Source organism: Pelophylax lessonae, assembly GCF_965119305.1.
Source record: "Pelophylax lessonae genome assembly, chromosome: 11".
Classification (NCBI taxonomy): domain Eukaryota; kingdom Metazoa; phylum Chordata; class Amphibia; order Anura; family Ranidae; genus Pelophylax; species Pelophylax lessonae.
In genome coordinates this window covers 30,085,304-30,111,432 of record NC_138778.1, presented here as the reverse complement: position 1 = coordinate 30,111,432, position 26,129 = coordinate 30,085,304, and positions in this window count along the sequence as shown.

Sequence of the window (26,129 nt, the reverse complement as noted above, 5' to 3'; positions counted from 1 at the left end):
CCTTCTATATCCAATTTAGATACAAATACACAGGAGCGTTTGTATTTACACTCCTTGTGAACATCGGCTCCCCCATTTATGAGCTCAGTGACCGTCTTTTAGTCCTCCTCGTTACAGTACCAAAAAAGTTCAGAATATACACTGTACAGGTATGTTCATATCCTATACAGATATGTTTTCTTTATCATGTATATATACTGAGGCCTAAAAAATAGTGTTATCTTTCATACGGTGCGTGTCCCCACATGTGTCCCAATGGCTATCCTCTTGCCTACCCATCGAGCCCCCCTCCCCCTGATGGCTAAAACAATAATATCATATGTGTGAAATGTTTTTTCCTTTACATTGACATTGTATATCACATATAAAATGCATTATTCTCATTTATGGAATATGTAGTAGACAACACATTCTGTTTCCTTAAAATTACTTATGTTTTTACACAGACAAAACAATTACTAAGCTCCAGACGAAGCTTTCACCGAGAAGGCGAAACATGTTGAGCAAACTGTCATGAGTAATGTATACTATATATTTACTGTAAACTTCGGCCGACTCTGCTGACCGGCACCCTCAGCATTGAGGTATCTGCCGGCAGCTTTTGTCTGCTTTGAAGTATACTACATTGGATGTATGCATAATACAACTTGTTCTGTACATAACTATTCCTATACTATATGAAGGTCTAGTACCTCATGCAAAATTATATCTGATACTGCTGACCGTTTTCTGGTCTCATGTTCAATGTAGATTTTTTTCATCTGCTTGTATCATTAGATGTTTTTTAAAATGTTTGTTTAATAAAAAGCAATTTTATGAAAATTCAAGTGCCCGAAATCCTTGTCTCCCAACCTTTCCATATCCAATAATTCAAATGTAGGATAGGGCCCTCTTCAGATGATATATATAATGACCCAGACTGCTGCTGTCTGGTGAGTCATGTGTTTTTGGAAATACTAAGCATAAAGGTATAACATCTTCTGTGTACAGCAGCCCCCCTAATACTTACCTGAGCCCTATACCCATCTAGCAATGTGCACAACAGCCTCAGCTCTCTGGGGACTCTCCCTCCTTATTGGCAGAGACAGCAGTGGGTTTGGCTCCTTCTGCTATCAATCACAGCCAGTGAGCCATGAGAAGACAGAGGGGGTGGGGCCAAGCCTCTGCTCTGTGTTTGAATAGATACACAGAGCCTCAGCTCTGCTCAGGTGCCTGCACAGCAAGCTCTTTGCTCTGGAGGCACTTGGCAGGAGGGAGGGGCCAGAATCGCTGCTGAACCAGAGAAGAGGAGGATTTAGGGCTGCTCTGTGCATAACCCCTGCTTTAAAAAATTACATTTGTTATTTTTTTAAAAGAGAAAACTTGCCTTTAATATATTTTTAATTTGCTTTTAACATTTGATTTTGGAATGAATAGACTTTACTAAAAAAAATTTCATCCTGCTCCTTCAAATTTTCTCGTCACTGCGGTCGAAAATTAATGTCGATTTGATCCACTAAAACAAATGAACTTTCTTTTTTCCAAATAATTTTCATATGAAATTCTACCCATCTATGGCCATTCTAATAGTCTTGCTTAAAATGAACACAAGAGTTAACTTTTATTTTAAATCACCTTCACTATTAAATCTCCTTTTTTAATACCCTCTGCTGAATAAAACCATGTTCAGATTACAATCTTTCATTAAATATTCATTTCCGGATTTGCAATTAGCTGTCGTTATATCAGTGGTAAAGTCTATTCATTAGACCACTATTACTTTTGTGAGCCTAAAATTACATCATTATCTGTCTCGTATACATAATAGATTTGTAATTATCAAATAAACCAAAAAGGTCTTAAATAATTACTATTAAAATTGGCTCCTTGTAAACCAATACTTAGAATCAGTTTGACATAAAAATACACTGATGCTAAACAAGGCCATGAAACAACATGACCTCATACACAGGGGTGTTGATTCAAAGTGTTCTGGATTACCACTGAAACCCTATAATGGCATGTGATACTGTGCCCCTTGTCTATTTGTGGAGCAGTGCACATGGGCACCTCCAGGTTGAGTTCAACACTGATGCTTTGATGCCATTCAACGTCATTAATGGCACCAGAGACAATCTTTGGGGTGGAGGAACTTGACTGGTCCTGACCTTAACCTCCTTAGCGGTAATCCCGAGCGTGACTCGGGGTTGGTTTTTCATATCAGGATCGGTAACCCCGAGTCACGCTCGGGGTGGATTGCAGAGAGCGCAGCGGTGTTCTCTTACCTTATCCTGGCGATCCAGCGATGATCTCTCATTGCTGAGATCGCCAGCCGAGAGTCCCGCCACTCCTCCGTCCCTCCGTCGGTCTGATCACTTCCTAGTTCCGTTCCCTGCAGCAGCAATGCTGCATGGGAGCGGAACTAGGGAGGGAAATTCAAAAAAAAAAAAACGTTGCACAAAACACATTTTATATTGTATATGTATATATATATATATATATATATATATATATATATATATATATATATATATATATATATATATATATATATATATATATATATATATATGCATGCATATATATATATATATATATACATATACATATATATATATGCACACACACATATATCTATATATAATATATAATGCATGAATTATAATCAATATAATTTTATTATATATATTATATATTAAATAATAAAATAATATTATTGATTCGATTATAATTCATGCGTTTGTGTTTCAAATTTATCACATCTGGGATGTCTACTAGAGTCTTATTTTGGTCAGGTTTAAGTCAGTAATTACTAAGAATTGTAGGCCTATAATACATAACGCCAAATTTCCATGAAAAGAATTGTACCGCTTTTGGTATGTAATTCCTGACATAATCATACCGCCAGGGAGGTTAAGCCGATAGAACACCTTTGGGATGAATTCGAGCGGAGACTGAGAGCCAGACCTTCTCGTCAACATCAGTGCCTGACCTCACAAGTGCGCTTCTGAAAGAATGGTCAAACACACTCCTAAACCTTGTGGACAGCGTTCCCAACTCAATATTGAACCATATGAACTAAGACTGGGATGCCATTAAAGTTAATGTGCGTGAAAAGGCCCAATACTTTTGGTAATTATTATTATTTCAGGTACTTATATAGCGCTGTCAATTTTTGCAGCGCTTTACATATACATTGCACATTCACATCAGTCCCTGCCCTCAAGGAGCTTACAATCTAAGGTCCCTAACTCACATTCATACATACATAGTAGGGCCAATTTTATACAGGATCCAATTAACCTACCAGCATGTCTTTGGAGTGTGGGAGGAAACCGGAGTACCCGGAGGAAACCCAGGCAGGCACAGGGAGAACAAGCAAACTCCAGGCAGGTAGTGTCGTGGTTGGGATTCGAACCAGCGACCCTCTTGCTGCTAGGTGAAAGTGCTAACCACTACACCACTGTGCCGCCCATATATAGTGTATATTAGAAATATTTTGAAACGTTGTATTGAAACCTTTTGAACAGTATTTGAATGTTACGATTTTTCTGTATATTTGTTTGCCCCCACTCGCTAAATCCTTATGGTCTGCAGCATCCTTTATTTCTAAAGGACCCTCATTCCAATCCTGGAATTTTAGAAGGTCAAGCATTCCACAGTTTGGGACAGCGGCCTCTGTAGTCCTTTTTTAAGCCTACACATCAAATTTTTAAAACTAACAAATACTTACAGGCATTAGAAGAGAAATTATAAAGGTTTTGAGGCATAAACAAGAGGTTCACATACAGCCACTGACAGCTGTCAAATTTAGAGAATGAGTGTAAACTTGAAGACCGTAGATCTTCCAACCATATAAGGCCACCTTAAAGGAGCCAAGAAACATTTTCGGAATTATTCCCTAACAAATTTATGTAAGGAAGTGCAGACTTTATGAGCTATAGGAAAGCCTGGAGCCTCATTCAATTAAAATTCCTAAACTGGTTAAGGGTCACAAAATAGGAGTGAGAGGGATACACGCAGCCCCGAAACACTGATTTGACATGCCAGTTTTAAAGCATTTACTTTAAGAGTCCATTTCACATACATTTACGTCATTTGTACTTTATACACTTAAGCTTGCAATATATACTTGCTATACGGAAACTTCCTTTTGTCAAATACATTTGGTTTTCTTAAAGAACGTCAGAGATGTAAAATAGCAATTCCAAGCAGCCGTGCAAAAACTGAGACTGGCTCTTCCAATGTTATAAACCTTGTTTTTGTGTCTCCTCTGTCAACAGTTGTCTATGAACACAAAGCCGGCCTGAAAAATGGTCGGGACGTCAGCTAAGAATTTGTTAAATGTAGCTAAATGATTCTGAATCATGCGCCATTATGTAGCTGGCTCCTGGGTGTTGAAGGAAGACTCCAGGCAAAGTCACCGGCTGACACACACAAACACACATATATACAGGGCGTATATCAGATTTATGTGCACTTGTTTCTGTTTTTTGCATGTGCAGTTAAAACGGCACCTAACCTTGCAATTTACAGATCGGCAACACACATGAAGCAACATTTCTGCCTGCATATATGGTGGAAGATTTACTGCTGGACGGAACTGCATCTTGGTGGTCAGCTAGTTTGTGGTCTGGAGTTTGCAGGAGCAAAACACTGCAGTCAGTTCACTAAACTATTACTTTACCTTACAAAAATATATTTTTTAGCCACATGACTGTAATTTTTAGCTCTCATTGCTAAAAATAATTGGACACTCATTATGACAAAGAGCATTATGGATTAGTACATTGAGCATGTTGTTTAACCACTTAAGCCCCGGAAGATTTTACCCCCTTCCTGACCAGGCGGTATTTTGCGATTCGGCACTGCGTGACTTTAACGGACAATTGCGCGGTCGTGCGACGCTTTACCTAAACGAATTTGACATCCTTTTTTTCTCACAAACAGAGCTTTCTTTTGGTGGTATTTGATCACCTGTGCGATTTTTTGATCATGCGCTATAAACAAAAAAAAAAAGTCAATTTTGCAAAAATAACAATATTTTTCACATTTTTTTATATGAAATTCCCCCCAAAAAAATGTAAAAATCTAAATTTTTTAACATTTTCGGCCAATTTGTTTTATGCTACATATGTTTGGTAAAAAAAAAATGCAAAAAGCGTATTTTGATTGGTTTGCGCAAAAGTTATCGCGTTTACTAACAAAGGGAAAGATTTTTGTCATTTTTGTTGTTTTTTTTAACGCGTAATGGCGGCGATCTGCGATTTTTTTTGCGGTGCTGCGACATTGCGGCGGACAGATCGGACCCTTGACTGACATTTTTGACACTTTTGGGGTTACCAGTGACATTTCTACAGTAATCAGTGCTATACATATGCACTGTTACTGTAAAAATACACTGGTAGTGAAGGGGTTAACTTTATTTGAGAGGGAGGGGTTATGTGTGTCCCTAGGGGCGTGATTCTAACTGTGATTGGCTGTGGCTTGAGCTGTAGGAACAATGATCAACGGTTCTACATAGTAGAACCGTATGATCATTGTTTCTACACAGGGGAGAATGACAGGCGGCTTGTTTACACTAGCCGCCTGCCTTTCTCCCTCTCCCCCGACGATCGGCGAGTGACCGGCGGACATCGGGTCCGCCGGTCACACACGCGGGGGGGTCCGTGACCGCGTGGGAGCGCACCTCCGGCGGCGCGTGCTCGCTCCCCAGAGCCTCACAGGCTAGCGACGTAGACCTACGTCGCTCTGCCTGTGAGGTTCTGACTGCCGCAGTAAATATACTGTGAGCATTCGGCAAGCGGTTAAAACAGGTTTATTTTCCTCCAAAGGTTCACAACTTCAAAAAGGAACCTGATATTTAGAAAACAATGTTTGGACCAAGCATTGATCCAAAGGGCTGCACATAGGGCTGGCCCTACCATGGGTCCCACTGGGTCTATTGGACCCAGGCAGCACTTGGAGATGGGCAGTAAATTGACTCCCAAGATTTTTTTTCCAGCGGTTTTGTGTGTAATCAGTTTGCGGCGCGTTGTGTATTGTAATCAGTTTGCGGTGCGTTATGGATTAGTACATTGAGCATGCTGTTTTAAACAGGTTTATTTTCCTCCAAAGGCTCACAACTTTAAAAAGGAACCTGATATTTAGAAAACAATGTGTGGACCAAGCATTGATCCAAAAGGACGCATTTAGGACCGGCCCTTCCATGGGTCCCACTGGGTCCATTGGACCCAGGCAGAACTTGGAGAGGGGCAGCAAACTGACTCCCAAGATTTTTTTTCCAGCAGTTTTGTGTGTAATTAGTTTGCGGCGCGTTACAGGCAGCATTTCCCCATCTCATACTGCCACCCATAGTGCAAACTGATGAGTATGAGGAGGTGGAACGTCCCTCACATGATTGTGGTGAGCGCAATGACGTCAGACATCAGCACACTCCATTTCACGCAGGGCAGGCTGGTTCTTCTAGGGTGGTGGGCGCAGCAGACACAGGAGTGACAGGAGGACTGAGGGAAGACAGCGAGTGTTTAGTGGACAGGTCCAATGGTGAGTTATGGAAGAAGATAACAGTATATATAACATTTTCAAAATTATATATTTGTATAAAATAATGGATGTGGGGGCCTTTTGGTGGCCATGATTTTTTTAGGGGGTGGGGGAGGGCAGCATTTCATTCTTGGACCCAGGCAACACAATGCCTTGGGCCAGCCCTGGCTGCACTTTTGAAAAAATTATTCACTTTATTATAAATGTAAAAGTGCCAAAAAAAGCAGACAAGACACTGTGGGAGCAGAGTACAAAGTTGACGTGTTTAACTCTAACCAGCGCTTACTCATGACTTAGCATTTGGACCAACATTATTGTAGACAAAGCAGGACACCTCTAAGTACAAAATCGCAAAAAGCGTATTTTGATTGGTTTGCGCAAAAGTTATTGCGTTTACTAACTAAGGGAAAGATTTCTGTCATTTTTGGTGTTTTTTTTTTTTAACGCGTAATGGTCGGCGATCTGCGATTTTTTTGCGGTACTGCGACATTGCGGCAGACAGATCGGACCCTTGACTGACATTTTTGACACTTTTGGGGTTACCAGTGACATTACTGCAGTAATCAGTGCTATACATATGCACTGTTACTGCAAAATGACACTGGCAGTGAAGGAGTTAACTTTATTGGGGAGGGAGGGGTTAAGTGTGTCCCTAAGGGCGTGCTTTCTACTGTGATTGGCTGTGGCTACTAGTGTAGGAACAGTGATCAACGGTGCTACATAGTAGAACCGTCTGACCACTGTTTCTACACAGGGGAGAATGACAGGCAGCTTGTTTACATCAGCCGCCTGACTTTCTCCCTCTGTACCGACGATCGGTGAGTGACCGGCGGACATCGGGTCCGCCGGTCACACGCACTAACTTCCCTGTGAACGAGCCGCGGCGGGCGCGCGCTCGCCCGCTATTGGCTCACAAGGAAGTGACAGGCGAGTGACGTACCGGTACGTCACTCTGCCTGGCCGGGGCTGACCGCCGCAGTATATAGTCGTGCGGCGGTCGGCAACCGGTTAATATAATTGGGGTTCTGCATAATAGGAATTAGTTGCAGAGACTGTTTGGCAGTTCATCAATTTCCATTCCTTTGAATACCAAGAAAAGTAATTAAAAAGCAGGCATGAATTTCAGCTGTGCAATACCATTGTTGAGAACTGTCATAGAGAAGACCTCCTTTGAATTTTGAATTTAGTTAGACTACTTAATTCCACTGAGACAATAACATTTATAAATATCTTAAGTAAAGGTTATTTAGGTGTTAGCTTTTAGAAGAAAAAGTCTCAATAAAGTATACTTGACATTTACATGTTAATCGCTAGAAGTCTGCACCACATAGCTATGCACCTGGTTGTGTTGGCCAGTAACGTTGTGTCTACCTTCAGAGAGGGCAAAAGTCCTTAGTTGGCTTTAATCCATTCTGGCATGGCATTCCTAAACTTGTACCATTAAGTAGGCAACGTTCTAATGGATGTTGAGCTTCTTTACTTGATTTTGGAACAGAAGAGGGTGCAGGCACCAAAGCTCCAAGTGAGGTCTGAAGTTGAAGAAGTTGAAGCCCATATAGTTAGTGCACTAAGGTTTTACCTGTATACGCATTTGTAAGAAAATGTTTAAAAAAAGCATACTTACTTGTCATGTACATATTATTATCTAGACGTAGGTACCACACAATACTTGCAAGCTCCTGTTATTTTGGCAGGTCATGTTGTGTCCTCCTGTGGAGTGGACACAGTCTTAAGTTAGCTTCAATACACTCTGGCACGGCATTCCTAACCTCCTAGCATATTTAGGCGACTCTGTTTTGGCTGCCAAGCTTTTTTACAAAACATATGTAGCAGAAAACAAATTGGCCAAAAATGTTAAAAAATTTTGATTTTTACATTTTTTTGGGGGGGGATTTCATATAAAAAAATGTGAAAAATATTGTTATTTTTGCAAAATTTACGCTCTTTTTTTGTTTATAGCACAAAAAGTAAAAATCGCACAGGTGATCAAATACCACCAAAAGAAAGCTCTGTTTGTGGGAAAAAAAGGACATCAAATTAGTTTAGGTACAGCGTCGCACGACCGTGCAATTGTTCGTTAAAGTCACACAGTGCCTGGTTCGGGCTGACGGATGGGGGCGTGGTGCTGAGGACGGTGTGTGGCATTACACCAGATCAAGTGGTATTGACAGCAACATCAGTGAAGAAAGGTCTAGGTCCTAGGGGAAGATCTCGGGCGGGGAAAAAAGCTGAGCTTTTGTTGACTGTGATGGTGTGATTCCCGGTGTGGATACTCTGGACCAGTGACCATCATTATAAGCCTTAACGCTCAAACACGAAAGTGGGTTGGGCCACAGCATCTGGTGAGTGGCCCACCCCCCCTTTGGAGCACGGTGGTGGTGGTGATCCCCTTGAAAAACACGTTTCTTCACATAGTCATCCCAGGAGATAGATTGAAGGATCACGGACTGTTTATGATATTTCTTAGTCTTTCTCTTTTGCCTATGTGACATCTGTTGAACTATTGGATTCTGTGCGGCTTGCACACTATTTATGGCACTATCTTTTTGATGAGTTTGCGCTACTATATATATGTAGAGATATTGTGTAATATCTATCTAGTATATATATCTATTCCATATTTTCTCAGTTAAGTAGCTGCATAGCCATTGCATTTATAGGTGAGTGGTCCTCATTTTGAGCGCTTGGGATAGCTTATTTTATTTCATTTATTCTTGTCTTCGGTGGGCATTTAAGCTGTCATATCATATAATGATGGGGCATTATTCCTCCCACTGACACAAACAATGGGGCACTATCCATCCCACTGACACCAATGATAAGGCACTATACCTTCTTCTGACCCCAATGATTGGGTGCCATTTCTCCCACTGACACCAACAATGGGGCACTATTCCTCCCACTGACACAAACAATGGGGCACTATCCATCCCACTGACACCAATGATAAAGCACTATTCCTCCCACTGACACCAATGATTGGGTGCCATTTCTCCCACTGACACCAATGATGGGGCAATATTCCTCCCACTGACACCAATGATCGGGCACTATCCATCCCACTGACACCAATGATCGGGCACTATCCATCCCACTGACACCGATGATGGAGCACTATTCCTTCTACCGACACCAATGACGGGGCACTATCCCTCTCCTTCGTACCAAATGGCCACTGTCCGGCTCCTCTTAAGTCTGAAGGACAGTAAACTGGCCCTTTGTTTAGAAACCCCTGAACTACACCCTCCAAGTAAACAAAAACATGATCTTTCGAAATATAAAGGGTTGTTTTACAGGATATAGCTAATATCACTTTATGATTGAGTGTGTGATTAAATAAGTTAAACAAAAAGGAGAAGAAAATTAATTAAACATGTACAAAAAAAAGGATACTCAGCTATATACAGATTTAAGGGGGCAAATTCCAGTAAATATGAGGCATTGAGGCCCGCTGTTTACATTGCTGTAATCTCTCAAAACTAGTGAGAACTTTATGAATACAACTCACAGGAGAGGAGCCGCAGTTGACATCTCCTACAAAGGATTTCCTCCTCGTTTAATCTTCAAAGGCTTTGCAGCAGAAAAGAAAACAGCTTGCTCGGATCTTCATCCAGGTAGGTCTGCGATGTGCACACAATGGGCAGACTTTGGTTGTTGATTCAACTTTCGGTTTGATGTCCTTGTTGCAGGTTTTGTTGAGGTGTGATGAACCAGAAAGGATCTTTTCTGTATTGAACAAGTTCAAAAATGAAACTGAAGCCCAAGATATTTCCCATCTTATGTAACTGTTTTAGTTAAACAGAAGTCAGCAGAAACAAATTACCTAAATAAAGGCTTTAAATCAGGCCAAGCCCAACCAAAATGTCTATTTTCCTTGCTGTAAATCAACTATTGGGTACTTGAATGCCTTGAGTATACTAGCAGTGAAATTCCCGCTTATACTTCCCAAGCTCCTCCCACCTACCCATCACCTAATAAACAGTCCAAACATTCTTGACAGATATAGGACTTCAGTGGGTGCGTGGTCCTTCAGTATCCAGAGGGTAGACTGACCCTTTAGTACAAGGTCAAGGACAATCTGGCTACAACAATAGGTTGCAGTTGTCCCTGAAACTGTATAGAGCATTCCATATTATAGAGAGCTACAGAGTGATTCTTGGGTTCCTATACATTTTATGAAGCACAAGTTTATTAAACAATTTAGGAGAGCAGTGGTCAAGTCAGAAAGCACATCACTGGGGTATTTTTAAAGCAAAGTTGAAGTTGTGGTTTGAAGTATATATGCTTCTTTTACATTTTGAAAAGAGAATTGGCCCAGATGGAGTTTATAGACTTTAATTACTAGATATTAGAAATATCATTACAATAAATCATTGTGGCAAATATCAGCATTACCCAAAAAATTATTATTGTGAGTATAGATTTAATTATTGTTATTCACTTGCCACGGATAACAAAACTGCTGCTCTCAAGCTCTCTCATGTGGCCCAAGGTCTAGAATAATATGGTCTCTGGAGCCTTGCGGGTGATGTGCTAGGTTTAGGTGTCATGCTGATCCAGTAGATTCAGCACTTTGTGAGCTGATTTACTAACAGCAAACTGGCTATTCGCTTAGGAAAGTGAATTTATTCTTGGGTTAGTGAATGGGGCAACTTTTTTCATTCAAGCATCTGCACGCACAAATACCACTGGGTTTTTTTTTTTTTTGTAATATAAATGAAAAAAGAAACAATACACCTTGGTGCCCCATAAACCTCGCCTGGCCTCCTTTTGAGGAGACCCTAGATTCCCTCCTGCCCTCAACTCCACCCACAGCTTCTCCAGGTGGATCGAGAATGGCATTAACACTTTGGAGGCGTTAACCCAAGAGCCCCTCTTTAGCTCTTTTCCTCCTTCCAGTTGAACTATGCTCTACCAGGAAAGGAGTTCTATAAATATTTACAAATTAGACACTTTTATTCTACCCATTACCAACTGGAGGCGACAAACACAACTACCACTTTTGAGCGCATGTGCAGATCTTCCTCTAGAGATAAGGGCACAATTTCCACTATGTACCAATACCCTAATGAAAAAGGCCTCCCCAATAAATCCCCAATGATGCTTGGCTGGGAAGAAGAAACAGGTCAGGTAATTGCCCCTGATGAATGGCTGGATATGATTTCTAACATGCATAGATGTACAAAATCAATGGCAGTGAAGGAAACAATGGTAAAACTCCACACTAGGTGGTACTATACACTGACCAGATTACACAGGTTTCACCCCTTGGTTCTTGAAAACTGCTTTAGCGGTTACCCAGACAGAGGCACACATCTCCATATCTTATAGAGTTGTAGAGTGCTTAAACCTTTATGGCAGAAAGTCGCTACCAGGGTGGCTCAAATCACAGGGATACAATTAACTTGTCAGATGGGCCTTTTCTTTGCCAAACTACCAGAGGTATCAATCCTATGCCCGAAGCTGGCCCACACCTTATTTAGTGCAGTACACTGGGCAATTGCTCTTCATTGGTGCTCTCCTGCGGTCTCTTGGGACCAAGTAGGAAAGAGAAGAAGGCGCAACACCTAGTGCATTACCCGTGGTCACCGTATAAAATATTTTATTAAAATGCCAAATGCATACTCACAGACAGGAAGAATGTAAAATCGCACTAAAAGATTCCACCACACATGCAATGGAACACGTCCTGTAATGAGACCGCTAGCGCGTTTCGGGAGTCAAGCTCCCTTCATCTGAAATTAAGGCTAACAGTAGTCTTCTACATTTCTTTGGTAAAAATAATCCAAATAATCCAAATCCGTGTATAATATTTAGCCTGTGTGAAATTTATAGAGTCTACAGACTACGGTATAAACTGTATATTTGAAAATTGATCAATCTCATTTCTTGAGACCCTAAAATGCCAGGACAGTACAAATAACCCCCAAATTACCCCTTTTTAAAAAAGTACACAGTCCAAGGTTTTGAGTAAGAGGCCTGTCGGATATTTGTGTTTACAACAGCAGACCGTCCTTCTCTCTCAGTGGGGAGCGATCACGGGTGCCCGGCGGCAATCGGTGCTGCTGGTCCCGTGTATCGACATCCCCGCTGGCGGCACACACTCGCCCCCAGGAGTGCTTCTGTGAGCCTCGTGCAGGTACAGTGATCCGTGCACCTGAGCCAGCCAGGCCAGGCGGGCGGTCGGCAAGAGGTTAATATATAGATATATATATAGATATATATATATCTATATATATAGCACCCTCCTAGTCAGGTGCTAGATAGTTTTTTTGGGCATTTCTGCTTAACAGGAAAGCAGCAGGAAAACCAAAGTGGCTCTGTCTGCTTATCAGGGAGCAGGATTTCTAGTTTTGCCTGTTACATGTGTCCATGTGTCATTCACTTGGTCTGAGGGAGTGTCCCCACTGTATCCAATAGGGGAGCCTGTTGGACAGTGGAGGAAACCCAGCCAGTGACAAACAGGATTTTGTGGCTGTCCAAGAGGGAGGGCACAATCGCAGTGCATCCTGGGATAGGTCATAAAAGCCGAGGGCACATGTGACAGGGCTACTTTGGGCGGGAAGCAGAGTCCCAGGAGGAGGGTGACGGCTGTCTCTCCTCCTGTCAGCAAGGAAGGTGGTCACAACAGGCAGTCGGCCTAGTGGACCAGAAGTTTGGTGCTGAGCCAGGAGGTCCAGTGGATGCTACCAGTACCAGGGAGAATGCCGGGGGTCTGCCCAGGAAGGGGACCACTCCAGTGAGGTTCAGTGAACAGAAGCTAGCACACACAGCAAGAAAGGGGTTGCCAAGTTAAGGACCCTGAAGGTTCAACACAACAGGATCAATTTCACTATCTTCACTTCAGTGGCAGAGTGAAGCAGCAGCCTTGCCGCATTCTCTACAGATAGATGTCATCTACATTGTGCATAGTTCAAGTTGGAGTATCCCACTCATCCCTTCTCCTCTCCAAGTTCCAATAAAAACACAAAAAAAAAAAAAATCCCCTGGACTGTTTATTGTCTGAGCCAAGTGTTAAAGCGATAGGATTTTACAGACTATTGCTATGGGTAACCCAGGGGAATCAAGTCCCAGCAGCTCCACATACTCTTATGGCAGAGTTGGTCAATGGGAGAATTTCCAATCTCCCCGCTAACACAGTGAAAAAGAGGTGCAGATGCATTTCTCTTGTGGCAGAGCCGATCAGAGGGAGATCTTTCCCATTTCCCTACCGGCAAACACAGCAAAAATTGCTAATGTACACAAAATAGGCACTATGCATGAAAGGGTTAACATTGTAGCTTCATTACATTCACTAATTTGAAAATTAAACTTTGCAAAGTAAACATGCTCTTCTCCTTTAGTACAAAAACCCCCTTAGAACAAAGTTTATATTGTGAATTTTCTGATCAGCATGCTTGTTTCCAATCAGTAACTCAGAAATATTTAAGCTGGAGACAGCCAGTTGGCTAGCATTTTCAAAAGAAGGGGGTCAATGGCAGCCTTCACATTTGTCCCATAAGAGGTTTCCTTTACCAGCTGTAGCAAGAGAAACAAAATTTTGACTGTATTTCTTTACATCTGCATGGAATATTACTTTATAAGGCTAAAGAAAGGAGGTTATTTTAGAGCAATTCCTTGACTTGGCATATACTCATATACTTTAACTCAAGATATAAGTGAAGAAAATGTATGTATACCCACGTACACACTCCAGGGAGCGAGAACAAAATGAATTGCTCTTTATGAACATGGCAATCTGGACGCTCTCCTCGGATGCCCCAACTTGTAAGCCGTGCCAAGTCCTACATACATTTCCTCCCTTATCTCACCCCTTTTTTTTTATTTAGCTTCAGAGATGTTTTACAGAATGCCTAAATGTAATTGTTGCTTCTTTCACCGGCCTGCTCTGCCAGAAAAATTGTGTGCCTCTGCTAAGAATTGTGAAGAGTGCAGAAGGTGCCCTCTTTAAATTAGAAAATTTAACTACATTTTTTTTTTTTTTAAAAGAGCCACAAGACTAGGGAGCCAGGAAAAGTATGTGAAGGTTTTTGTAGATTATTGTTATAATAAAATGAAATACACAGTCTAAATAATTTTGCTTTTCTTGTCACTGATGAAGAGAAAATTAACATCTCATGTCAAAGAAAATAAAAAAAGTATATATACACTAATTACCAAAAGTATTGTGACGCCTGCCTTCACAAGCACATGAACTTTAAAGGCATCCCATTCTTAGTCCGTAGGGTACAATATTGAGTTGGCCCACCCTTCGCAGCTGTAACAGCTTCAACTCTTCTGGGAAGGCTGTCCACAAGGTTTAGGAGTGTGTCTATGGGAATGTTTGACCATTCTTCCAGAAGTGCATTTGTGAGATCAGGCACTAATGAGGCCTGGCTCACAGTATCCACTCTAGTTCATCCTGGTGTTCTATTGGGTTGAAGTCAGGACTCTGCGCAGGCCAGTCAAGTTCCTCCACCCCAAACTCGCTCATCCATGTCTTTGTGGACCTTGCTTTGTGCACTGGTGCGCAGTCATGATGGAACAGGAAGGGGCCATCCACAAACTGTTTTCACCATGTTGGGAGCACGAAATTGTCCAAAATATCTTCATATGCTGACGCCTTAAGAGTTCCCTTCACTTGAAATAAGGGGCCAAACCCAACCCCTGAAAAACAATCCCACACCATAGCTCCCTCCACCAAATGATTTAGACCCGTGCACAAAGCAAGGTCCATAAAGACATGGATGAGCGAGCTTGGGGTGGAGCAGTCTGCCTGGCCTGACTTCAACCTGATAGTACATGTTTGGAATGAATTAGAGTGTAGACTGTGAACCAGACCTTCTCGTCAACATCAGTGTCTGACCTCACAAATGCACTTCTGGAAGAATGGTCAAACATTCCCATAGACACACTCCTAAACCTTGTGGACAGCCTTCCTAGAAGAGTTGAAGCTGTTATAGTTGCAAAGAGTGGGCCAACTCAATGGTAAACCCTAAAGGGACTAAGACTGGGATGCCATTAAAATTCATGTGCGTATTAAGGCAGGCATCCCAATAATTTTGGTAATATAGCATATGTGACTTTCACCAAACATTCACTGCAGGTGAATTAAAAAAGAACTTTACCCCCTTTTCTAATTTTTTTCCCACACCTCTGTTATCTTTTCTGCTGAATTACATCAACACGAGTCGGGCTTAAATGTGACATAAATTAACTGAATCAACCAATGTGAAAAATGGAAAAATAAATAATGTTCTTAATGAAAAAAATATATGAAGAGTCCAATGTGTAAAAGAAGGATGATCCTCTTTCGTGTTCATAAATTCTTAAACATCAACCTCCATCAGCAGAAGAATAAAATGCATGTTTACCAACTGGCATGTGACTTCCTAATACAAGCGGTCCCTGGGTTACAAACACCTGACTTACAAACAACAGGAAGTGAGGAGAAATCTCCCCCTAGGAAGGGAAATTCTCTCCTGTAAGGGTTGTCATGGGAAAAAGGTGTCTCCACGGAAGATTTATCACCAATCCTTGTTTCCGCAACAACCCAAATTTTTCAAAATCCAGTTGTCACAGGACAGAACGTGAGATTAAATCTGCTGAACAGGGGCACAGACAGCAAGACAAATAGTACAGGGGTGTTACCCTTCCCTATGCTATCCAAAAAACTTAAAAATATTCTTTTGGCTGGGGCTCAACTTAAAAAATTTACCTATTCTGACTTAAAAACAAATTCGACGTAAGAGCAAACCTACAGTTCCTATCTTGCTTGTAACCTGGGGACCACCTGTAAAAGAAAAGTCAAACGAGCTTGTAGAAGGGCACCCATTCCTGGATTTTCCTAAGGCAATCCCTCCTGCTTCCCCACTGGCTGATGGTTGTGGCTAGTTGTCACTCGGGTATTACCCCATACAGTATGAGAATAAAAGAGAGATGTTCCAGTAGTATTAAAAATTAAGGGCACATTTATTAATCCAATATAAATTACACTCGCATTTCATAGGTTAAAAAGCACTTTCAAACAATTCTAACTGGCCAGATAAGCAGCAACCGTGCTTCCAGAAACTTGCGATGACGTCAGCATGTTGCTCCTACCTACGTGTTTCGTCATACGCAAATTGCCTTTTATTATCATAGTCACACACCCAGCCAATACAGCATGGTTTTGCAGTACTCCCATTTTACTGTTGCTCACCCGGCACTGCCCCGCCATTTTTCTCACTTATGTCATTAGGGGTTCCGCAATCTCTTCTTGGTTTTTGCAGATGGCCCCCCCAGACGATGTGCATGTGCTTTGGCATGTCATCAGGGGGTTGCCTGCAAGAACCTGGAAGACAGACCTGGCCCCCTAATGCCACGCTGTGTTGTAAAAACATTCAAAATAGGAGTGTGCATATACAGCGTGCATACATACGGTTGGTGCTCCATGGGCCGGGGGGGTGACAGACGGACCGCACCATACCACCCCCCCCGACCACACCAGGCCGCACATCATACCCACCTACCCCCCTCCCATCACCGGCTCACTGACCCTGCCTGGACATGTGGAGGGAGGCAGCAGCAGCAAACGGCGATGGCGGCTTCGGTTTCTTCCCCCTCAGTCTTCTGCGTCGCTTCCCTCCTCCTCCATGGCCAATGGCATGGTTTCTCCTTTCGGCCAATCGGGAAATGGGTCTCAGAACCGCTTCCTGATTGGCCAGGAGGAGGATCCATGTGACAATAACGAATATTGATTCGCTATTAAATATGTATAACCACTAAACTTAGGGGCTACCTATAGTGCTTGCTATTTGCAAAATACTGTGGTACTTTCAAATTTTCAAAATAATGCTAATCCTTGTAAACAAATAAATATATAAAAGAATATATAAATGTGCATCAAGTAAATGTGAAAAATATGCAGTGATAAACGAAACTTTAAGGTGCATACAATAAACAATTCAATCAAGGTGCATAAAGTATATAAAGTGCTGGTGTTTCATTGGTGCTTTATATAGTCCGTAAAATACAAGGAGACTTTTTTAGTGATCACAGTTCAAAAGGAATTGTTCTTTGTGCCAAAATAGAAATAAGGTGCAAGTGCTCAATGCAGGTCTGTCGATCCACCCTGTAATAAGTAAATGGTGCCGATCACTCTCTACCCTGTGAAGGCAATGGATGGGTCACTCACCGAATGTAGTTGGTCATAGATGCCATACAGCACTAAGACCAAAAACCGCTTGGTTGGCCACCAGGGCCAGGAAAGGTACCCACTCCTGGTATGGTCCTCTTGTTCCCAGTATATGGCAGGTCCCACTTTTCTCACCACATCAGGCCAAGACAAGGGTATAGATAAGAAGCTCCAGATGGTGCATTACGTTTTTGAAAGTTTTATTTTCTTTCATCAGTAAGTAGCAGGTAAAAGCAGTGCATAAAATATATCCAGTGAGCAGTCACGAATGGAGCCGAGAGCGCTAATGTCCGGTTTGCGTTCCACTCGCTCCCGTTGACGTCTTCAGAGGTCCTCAGATCTAGGCGGGAATACTGCCTCCTGTATGGAAAACTAGTCAAATGTGTTGTTCAGAAGTGATTTTGGCCCATTCTTCTACACAGTCTTCAAATCTTCAAGGTTCTGTGGGCCTCTTCTATGAACTCTGAACTTTAGTTCTTTCCATAGGTTTTTAATTGGATTCAAGTCAGATGATTGGCTGGGCCATTCTAGCAGCTTTATTTTTTATCTTTAAAACCAATTGAGAGTTTCCTTGGCTTTGTGTTTGGGATCATTGTCTTCCTGAAATGTCCACCCTCGTTTCATCTTCATCATCCTTTTTATCAAGAGTGTCTTTGTACATTTTTCCATTCATCCTTCCGTCAATGATATTACTTTTTGTTTTCTTTGAATTGTACCTGGAAATCCTAGATCATTCTGAAGCTGAGCACAAGTGGTCCTTGACAACTCTTCATGATAATTATTTTCACTCCTCTGTCAGAAATCTTGTGAGGAGCACCTGGTTGTGGCTGGTTTATGGTGAAATGATGTTCTTTCCACTTCCAGATTATGGCCCCAACAGTGCTCACTGGAACATTCTGAAGTTTAGAAGTTCTTCTGTAGCAATAAGGCTGCGAAGATCTTTAGAGAGCTCTTTGCTTTTACCCATCATGAGATGTTTCTTGTGTGACACCTTAGTAATGAGATCTTTTTATAGGCCATCAATTGAGACTAAACCAGCTTATATTAATTTGCACTGACAGGGGGTAGGATTGCTTTCTAATTACTGATAGATTTCAGCTGTTGTCTTGGCTTTCCATGCCTTTTTACACCTCCCTTTCTTCATGTGTTCAATACGTTTTCCTTTTGTTATTCCATTTTATTACACAAAACCTGAATTTCCTATGTTATTTTTTTGGGCTTTTTTATGAATCGCTTGCATGGGTTGTTACCGACATGCGGTGAAAATTGTATGTCAATTGCACCTTTAGAAATACATTTACCTAGAAAAATTTTACCTGCTGTAGGTGGTGGGGCACTTCACAAGAATTTCTCTGGTTGGATTTTATTATCACACCTATCTTGAGACAGTTTATACATTTGGGACTTTTTACTTACTTATTTTGTGATTGCATGTTGCACTTTATTCACTGCACATATGATCTATGAATTTTGAATAAAATGGCACTTTGCACTATGACGACACATAATTTGATGAATTGTCACATAACTTATCCTTTGTTTTAATGTAAGTGCTTTTTATTTTATTATTGATTGATCTTGTGAGGAATTAGTTGATTGCACATTAATGATTTAAAGAGCCAGTGCATGCATTTCTAGTTGCAGTTTTGTGAATGTTGTGTATTCCAATATTTGATTGCTGCAGTTTTTTTTTTTTAAACAATGGACTCTAAGCGCAGATTGTAAGATTATATTTGTGTAGCACTGTCCCCGTAGGGATTTCGGTGTGTTGATTTCTTGAGTCTCTCTCTGATTATCTGCAGACAGTTAGTAAGGGATTTTTCATATATCCATCCTTACTCCTGTCTGCTCATTACTCAAAAAACAGTCCAAGGTATTTACTTTGGTATTTATTGTGGAACTTGGATAGGAGAAGGGAATAGTGGGATACTCCAACTGAACTATTCACAATAGATAAGGACAACTCTAACTTGGCCTCACCAGGGTATTTGTGAAAGCAGATACACTGCTCAACCATACTGCCCCTTGTATGTGTAGCACCCTCCTAGGTAGGTGTTAGGAAAAAGCATCTATTTGCTCCTTCTGCTTATCAGGGGAGCCTGATCTGTTAGTTTGCCTGTCACATGTTTCTAGGTGTGATTCACTGGATCTGAGGGAGTGCCCCCACTGTATCCAATAAGGGAGCTTGTTGGACAGTGGAGAAAACCTAGCCAGTGACACATCCTGTTTTATGGCAGACCCAGTGGGAGGGCATTCCTGCAATGCATCCTGGGATTGGCCATAAATACGGAGGGACATGTGACAGGGCATCTTTGGCGGGAGTCAGAGTCCCAGGAGGAGGCGGACAGCTGTTTCTCCTCCTGTAAGGTGTGAGGAAGGTGGTCTTAGTCGGTCGACCTAGTGAACCAGGTGTGGAGATGAGCTGCAGAGGATCTAGAGTGCTGACGGTGGAGCTGCTGGCAGAGTCTCTTGGGAAAAACAGTGTACGTGAGTACTGAGGGACTTGCCAAAGGGTCTGGCCCAGGAAGGGGGACCACTCCAGAGAAGACAGGGGGATCAAGGAGCTAGCTCACACAGGAAGTGTATCAGTAAAGGGGGTGCCATGTAGTTGACCCTGAAGAATAGGAACAAAGGGGGTGCCAGGAAGGGCCCTGAAGATTGTTCTGCAGTACAGTACAGTTTACCTCAGACAGTTCATTTCTTACTACGTCACTGCTACTGACAAAGTGAAACAGCGGTGGCCTAGCCACACTCAGCATTATTCAGTTGTCCCAACTAATTGTGCATAGTTATACAAGTTGGAGTATCCCTCTCATTCCCTTCTCCCATCCAAGTTCTCAATAAAAACACAAAAACCAAAGCTCCTAAACTGTTTCCTGACTGAGCCAAAATCACTTGGAAAATGTTGAACTGTTGTGCTGTTGCTAATGGTAACCCAGGGGAACCCATAATCAGCAGCTCCCAAGGGAGAGTTGCTACATATGGAAGAATTAAGTCCTCTTGCTCTCTCTAGCAGCAGACTTGAAGCAACTACTTTATCTTCAGGACACTCTCTAGCATCCCCTTTACTGACACCCGTCCACTGACTCTTCCACTGAAGGGATTGCCCTCCCATCACAGGCCCCATGACACAGATCTGTAGTCACTGTAGACAGAATCTGATCCTTTCCAGTGTCTCCCTACCAGTCAGCTCTGCAGGACCTCTGGGTTCAGCTCCTCTCTAACAGTCAGGCCCTCAGGTTGACCGCTCAAGGCCACGTGGCAGCTTCTACAGAGGAGGGGCAGCCACCCCCTCCCTCCAGGACCCAGCTCTCCAGCTGAAGACCATGTGCTCTTGGAATTTATACAGTCACCCAGCATGCACAGAGGCACTTTCCTCTGCCAATCACCAGGGCTGAAACAATGCCTGTGCCCTTACTTGTCAGGTTTCCTCCCACTGTCCAATATGCCTCCCTTTTGGACCAGTGTGAAACATTTCAGATAAGCTGAGCTTCACCTGAGCACCATGAGCAGGCCCTACCAATGAATCCTGCTTTCTGGTAGGCAGAGAGCAATATACATTTCTCTGGCAATCTCTCTGGTAGGCAGAAAGACCCAAAAACTATACACTCTCTAGCACCTACCTAGGAGGGCGTTACTCTTGTATCTCTTCTCTAGTAATCACAACAGGATAGAAACTTCAGAAAACATAATATGACCAATACTAAACTAATCTGTTGTCATTTTCTACAGCATAAATCTCAAAAAATAGAAAAAGATGGAACTGTAATGGTGCTAAACCTCAGAAAAACACACATACATAGTTTATTAACAACACACTTTTATTAGAAAAATGGTTCTAATATAGGACAAGAAGTTCATAAAAACAACAGATAAATAGGAGACGTTTATAGCATCAGCTACCCTATACACTTTCTTATGTTAAAACACATATTCAATCATCACTATAGTGGGTTCAGAACCAAACAATAAGCAGACTGATGGCAATTAGAATGATGGTTCTATACCCACTATACTCATGATTGAATACTGTATGTATTTGAAAATAAGAAGGTGTAGGAGAAGTTGATGTTATAAACATCTCATATTCATCTATTGTTTTTATGGACCTATTGTCCTTTTTTTTTTAATATATATATATTTTTTTTAATAAAAAAAGATGTGTTTTTTTTATAAAATTGTATGTGTGTTTTTCTGCGGTTTAGCACCATTCAAGCCCTTTTTTTTTCTATTTTTTGAGATTTGATTTCTACAGGGATGTGGTGCTGAGGCTACAAAACATAACTCTTATTTAAAATGGTTGTAAAGGCTGAAGGTTTTTTACCTTCATGCATTTAATGCATGAAGGTAAAAAACCTTCTTTGTGCAGCAGTGCCCCCCCCCCCCATACTAACCTGAGCCCATCTCGATCCAGCGATGTGCCCAAGAGCCTCGGCTGTCCTGGGACTTCATTTCCTTTTTGGCTGAGCCAGCAGAGGAAGCCATTGTATCTCACTGTTGTCAATCACAACCAGTGAGACAATGAGCGGAGAGTGGGGGGCAGGGCCAAGTTGCAGCTCTATGTGTCTTATAGACGCATAGAGCAGGGCTCAGGAGCGAGCACTCATCAGTGCCCCCATAGCAAGCGGCTAGCTATTGCAAGCACTGGTCAAGGGGGGGAGAGCCAGGAGAGCCAACGGGGGACCCAAGAAGAGAAGGATCGAGGCTACTCAGTGCTAAACCACTACACAGAGCAGGTAAGTATAACAGGTTTGTTATTTTTTATCATTAACTTTTTTATTGAGATTTATATAAAAGAAAATACAAACACGGTATATAGTGCTTTTAAGTAGTACAATTCAAAGCCGTTCGGCTGTCATTACAAGGAGCGGGAGGGGACGTCCCTCCCCCCTGCCGCATTCCGCGACTCGTCCGGGTCTCCCACCCCACCGGGAGACCCGGGGCAACCAGCCTGCACAGCCGCCGAAGATCCGATCAAAGTCTCATTCGGCTCTGACCGGGTCTCCATGTAAAAACCCGAAAGTGATGTCATGACATCACTTCCGGGTACTCGGCGCCAGATTCAAAAATATGCGAGCATTAAAAACAGCCAAACTTTTAGACCCCCAGATCCCTCCTCAAGAGTACCTGTCAAGTGATAAAAATTAAAAAAAAAAGTTATGAAAATATCGGCTGATACAGATATGCAATGATCAAAATATCGGTATTGGTATCGGCAATGAAAAAACTATAATGGTCGATCCCTATTAGGGACATGGCCCATTGGGGGTGAACTTTCTAGAAGTCTTATTAGCTTTGAACAATGGGTCAGAAAAGTAAAAAAGGAATTTTTTTGTTGTTTTTGTTGAGCATTGTGAATAACGGTTTGATAAATCAGGTCTCCTGTGTTCCCGATTGCTGATGTTACGGAGCAGTATGCTCATGCAGCAGCTATTTTTAGCTCTACTCTTGGAATGGTTTTTACGTTGGGGTTTGGGCCATAACTGATAACTAATGAGCCAAGCTCTACAGTGTTGTGATTGTATGTTTTACTATAGCAAATTTCCAGACAGTGATCGTTTTTATGGAGCGAAAATGCAAATCATCCACAGATGTTGTAAACAGACTTTCAAAGACCTCTCTTTAGACGTTGCCTCTTACACGGTTATACAACATCGAGATTTACATGGGCTGGAAAGCAGATTTACTGCCGTGTCGGTGTATATTTTTATTTCAGCCCAATAAAAGTGGTGAAGGGCTCACACTGATTTGGATGCAGTCTTGGCTATTTTTATTTTTTTCCCCCCTCTTCATAACGATCCATCTACGTGGACCATGTAGAGATCAGGCTGTTAATAAATTTTAGATTACATTTTGAGATTAAATTCGAATTTTCAGATTACAGGCACACTCCTTCGCTTTTACTACAGGTGGTCATCAGAGGTGCAACTACTAAACAGACCATTCAGCAGTGGCAGCTGGTGCTCAATTTTCTTGGGAGGGCAGCCCCCCAGCAATCCAACCACATAACCCACCCCCTTCCCTCCCCCGTGCGCACAGCCGTATAATTTTTTTCCTGGAGGGGGTTCAGCCTTGAGTACCCAGAGAACAATATTTAGCACGCTTGCCACGCTGTGACAAATTGTGGTGTGTATATATACAGTAAATACAGCACCCCCAGCAGGCACATCTGTTACTGAAGCAAATAGTGAACATGGCTTCAATGTCAGCCGGGCCTTGCCTGTCAGCCGTGTGGATGAGACAGGTGGTCTTCCCAGTGGCAGTGTGGCTCCTGCAGCTGATAGGTTACCCTAGCTTAGCTGCTGTGAAACTGACCAATGCTCTAGGGAAGGGGGGGTTGGACCCCCCTGACCCCCCCCTTATCTACACCCCTGCCCATGCACGATCAACCGTCAGGCCCCCCACCAGCCCCTGCACTTAACCCATGCAGGTGGCGGCTTCTCCCCCTGCGTCTCCCCCCGAGTTGTGGCGGTCGCTTCTCCTTCCGGCCAATCAGGAGTAAGGACTCACGACCCATCGGGTTTTAGGACTCCCGGCCAATAGGGACTCAGGACCCTTTTCCTGATTGGCTGTGAGGAGAAACAGCAAAACATTAACGAATATTAAATCCACACAGCTGGGTGATAAAATATAAAATAATAGAATCGGTGCTATAGCATATAAATCAAAAACAGCGTGAATGTATAAAATGCATAAAAAATTATAATCAAATCAGCGTGAACCAAATATAATTTATAAATATAAAGTGCATAGCATACTAAAAAAAAATGGAAGTGAAAAAATAATCCCACGTGTCGGCGCTAATTTATAAATATAAAGTGCATAGTATAAATATATATATATATATATATATATATATATATATATATATATATATATATATATGTATATAAAGTGCTTAGCTTACTTAAAAAAAAAAAACAAAGTGAAAAAATAATCCCAAGTGTCGGCGCTATAGCATAGAAATCAAGAACAACGTGAATGTATAAAATGCATAAAAAGTTATAATCAAATCAGCGTGAACCAAATATAATTTATATATATATACATAAATATAAAGTGCATAGTTTACTAAAAAAAAAAACGAAGTGAAAAAATAATCCCACGTGTAATAGTAAAATTCAACAATGGTGAAAAAACAAATCGCAAAAAAAATTATATTAAATAACTAATATTTTCAAAAGTCTATAAATATAGTGAAACAGACTTGTGCAAAAAAAACGTGGAGCAGAAAAAAAAAAATCCATATATATTGCAGGTAGTACTATCCAGTGATAAGGGTGTGGAATCCCAGCAACCACTATCCACCAACAAGTGCAATGGCCGCTCACCTTAGATGAAGAAAATAATGCGTTTTCATATGAGGCAATCCTATTCAAGGGATTCATTCCATGGCAAATAGTAATCAGCTTAGTCAAGGTAATAATGCGTTTCCATATGAGGCAATCTAATAGGAGGGATTCACTCCGTGGCAAGTAGTGATTAACTCATGAAATAGATATTTATCTCCATAGTGTAGTATATAAAATAATACATTTATTAAAAAACAATAATCACTTAGAGAGTATCAAACAGATGCAGGTGTAGTTTTCCAAACAGGGGTCCCCGGATCACACATCGTCTAAATCCCCAAACTCTCCATCCTGCAGAACCCCTCCTATAGGATGAATGGAAACCCATTATTACTTTGAGTAAGAGTAAAATCCGCGCTAAGGTAATCAAAGTATTAGAAGAATGTGTGTACAGGTCGGCTGCAGCCTACCCAAGACTATAGTCCAAGGACCCAGGGGCGTAACTACAGGGGTTGCAGTTGCAACCGGGCCCCATGCTCCAGGGGGCCCTGTGCGGCTTCCCTGTACACCTGGATAGGAGGGGCGGGGGCAGCATGTAGAGAAATCACTGTCCTCCTTTTTCTTCCTGTAGCTGCAGGAGGAAAATGGAGGAGATTGGTTCCTCTGTATGCTGCCCCATCACTCCTCCTATCCAGTTCACTTGTGTTCTGCTGTCTCTGGGCCCCTGTGTGCTCCCCTGGTTCCCCCCCCCCCTACTGTGCTGCCCCCCCCCCCCACTGTGCTGCCCCCCCCCCTACTGTGCTCCCTACCCTCTCCTGCCGGCTGCTGCAGGGGATGTGTCACAATAGAGAACCAGGAAGGGGTTGGTAAATAGGTAATTTACCAGCCAGCTCCTTCCTTTTCTGAATGGACAGAGTCATAGTCAGTGACATTGTAAAAAAAATATAATAAAATGATAAAAAATAATACAATTAAAATACCAAAAAAATAAAAACGACTGACACCAGTGGGTGAACTTCCAGGATCGCAAAGGTCACACTTGCAACCGGGCCCTGGCATTCCACCACCGTGGGGAGACCCCAACATGGAAGGAAAGTGGCTCACTGCAGAACTTGTGAAAGGATCCCGCTGCGGGACCGTAATAAAGGGCCCCGCTA